Source organism: Bidens hawaiensis, unplaced genomic scaffold (genome assembly GCF_021521415.1).
Source record: "Bidens hawaiensis isolate Kalapana, Puna unplaced genomic scaffold, B.hawaiensis_p1.1 tig00030804_1, whole genome shotgun sequence".
NCBI lineage: Eukaryota > Viridiplantae > Streptophyta > Magnoliopsida > Asterales > Asteraceae > Bidens > Bidens hawaiensis.
Window position 1 is genome coordinate 34,591 of NW_027495153.1, and position 2,587 is coordinate 37,177.

Here is a 2,587-nt window from a genome sequence, read left to right on the forward strand (position 1 = left end):
ATGTCTTCGATTGACCTGCTGTATGACGAAGAGTATAATATAAAGGTGTGGTGGCGCTACTTACTCGCCCGTACGGAATCTCCGTTCAAGAAGCGAGCCGTCTGAAAGCTCTCCCTGGAAGCTACAAATTATGGCTGGCCTATCTCCGTGAACGCCTCCAACTCGTACGCCATTTGCCTAAACAACACCTTCGAACGAGCCTTACTTACCATGCACAAGATGCCTCGTATCTGGACCATGTATTTAACCAGCTTAACCGAGCAAAAGCTAGTTACCAAAACACGTAGGACGTTCGATAGGGCGTTACTCGCATTGCCTGTCACTCAGCATCATAGGATTTGGGAGCCTTATTTGCTGTTTGTCAAGAGTGGGACTGGTGTTCCCATCGAGACGTCACGTAGGGTCTACGCGAGGTATTTGAAGTATGATCCTACTCATATCGAGGATTTCATTGACTTTTTGTTGAGTTCCGGGCTGCGGCAGGAGGCTGCGGAGCGCTTGGCTGGTGTCCTGAATGACGATAGGTTTTACTCGGTTAAAGGGAAGACGAAACATACGTTGTGGCTCGAGCTTTGTGATTTGCTTACGCAGCATGACGATGCTTCGGGTGGGATGAATGTGGATGCGGTTATTCGAGGTGGGATTAGCAAGTTTACGGATGAGGTTGGTCTGTTATGGACTTCGTTGGCCGGTTATTATGTTAGGAGAAGGTTGTTGGAGAAAGCGAAAGATGTGTTTGAAGAAGGGATGACGTCGGTTGTCACGGTTAGGGATTTTAGTGTGGTTTTTGATGCGTATTCGCAGTTTGAACAAAGTGTTCTTGCTTTGAAGATGGAACAGTCTGGTATGGACGGGATCAGTCAAGACGAAGATGAAGAAGAAGAGGATGATCGGCTTAATGTGACAAGACTAGAACGCAAACTTAAACGATTTTGGTTATGTGATCATGAAAAGGATGTTGATCTAAGGATAGCAAGACTAGAGCATCTTATGGATAGAAGACCCGAGCTTGCTAACACGGTTCTTCTTCGCCAAAATCCTCATAATGTTGAACAATGGCATAGGCGAGTGAACATCTTTGAAGTGAACATCTTTGAAGGCAGTCCAACTAAGCAGATATTAACCTACACCGAGGCGGTGAGAACAATTGATCCCATGAAAGCGGTTGGTAAGCCTCATACTTTATGGGCTGCGTTTGCGAGACTGTATGAAGCTCATAATGATATTGCTAATGCACGAGTGATATTCGATAAAGCTGTGCAAGTTGGCTATAAAGCGGTTGATAATCTTGCGACTGTATGGTGTGAATGGGCTGAAATGGAACTTAGACATAAAAACTTTAAGGGTGCGTTGGAGTTAATAAGACGAGCTACTGCTGAACCGTCTGCTGAGGTTAAACACAGAGGTAAGCGAATGCTATAGCTTATTATTCTAGAATAAATTACTTACACTTATTTATCTGTTAAAACTTATTCATCTGATCTGTTAAAACTTTGTGTGTTTCAGTGGCTGCTGATGGCAATGAACCGGTTCAAATAAAGTTACACGAATCTCTAAGACTTTGGACGTTTTATGTCGACTTGGAGGAAAGTTTAGGCACTTTGGAATCCACGCGTGCGGTATACGAGAAAATCTTGGATCTTCGTATTGCCACGCCACAGGTTATTATAAACTATGCAATGCTGCTAGAGGTATGTAATAGTTTTATTTTCTTTATAATCTGCAATGTTATTATTTACTCTTTGCTAAATAATACTTGAATGTTGTTTTTTCAGGAGAATAAGTACTTTGAGGATGCTTTTAAGGTCTACGAACGAGGCGTGAAAATATTCAAATACCCACACGTGAAAGGCATCTGGGTCACATATCTTTCTAAATTCGTCAAACGATACGGAAAATCCAAACTCGAAAGATGCTGAGAGCTATTCGAGCGTGCTGTTGAAATGGTATGATTTACTATATTAATTAATTATTTACAAATTACAATTAGGCTTCTAATGAACGAACACGAATATTAAACGAGCTTTTGGTTCATTTGCAGGCACCTGCTGATGTTTTAAAGCCTTTATATCAGCAATACGCAAAATTGGAAGAAGATTATGGTTTAGCTAAACGGGCCATGCGTGTTGGCTTAGTGTTGACTGACCTTGCTGGAGATGAACGTTGCAAAAAGAAGACCAAGTTTACATGAGGTAACTTTGACCGTTCTGGTCAGTGGTGACTTTTTTACCCTCTCTTGGTCAATGAAGACATCTAGAGTGGTAGTACTGGCTTTAACCAGCCTGCAATTAACATTATGAATGTTTTTGGTCAATGTTTTGTTATAGGCCTACTGTATGTTATAAAAATTCACTGTCAAATATGTTTAATGACATGGAATTCTAAACATTAGTGCTCTTAATGCAAGTTTGCATCACAAAAGTTTTTTTTCCTTGTTTTGGAAGTCATATCTGCAGATAGTTCAGTTTTGACTGATTATAAAGTATCAAGGTTGACTTTTGATAGTCAAACATGATAACAATATCAAGTATCAAGACAACTCGAGTTGAAAGGGGCGTGCAGTTAAAAAGGGAAATATTGGTCAATC

The 2,587-nt window shown here is 40.9% G+C and overlaps 1 pseudogene across 1 annotated transcript; it reads left to right on the forward strand.

Moving 5' to 3' along the window:
- Nucleotides 1-2,356, forward strand: LOC143581089 (uncharacterized; annotated as a pseudogene). The gene is made up of 3 exons (XR_013143776.1): nucleotides 1-1,405; nucleotides 1,507-1,691; nucleotides 1,776-2,356. The product of XR_013143776.1 is annotated as an uncharacterized LOC143581089 (transcript).
- The last annotated feature ends 231 nt before the right edge of the window (nucleotides 2,357-2,587 follow it).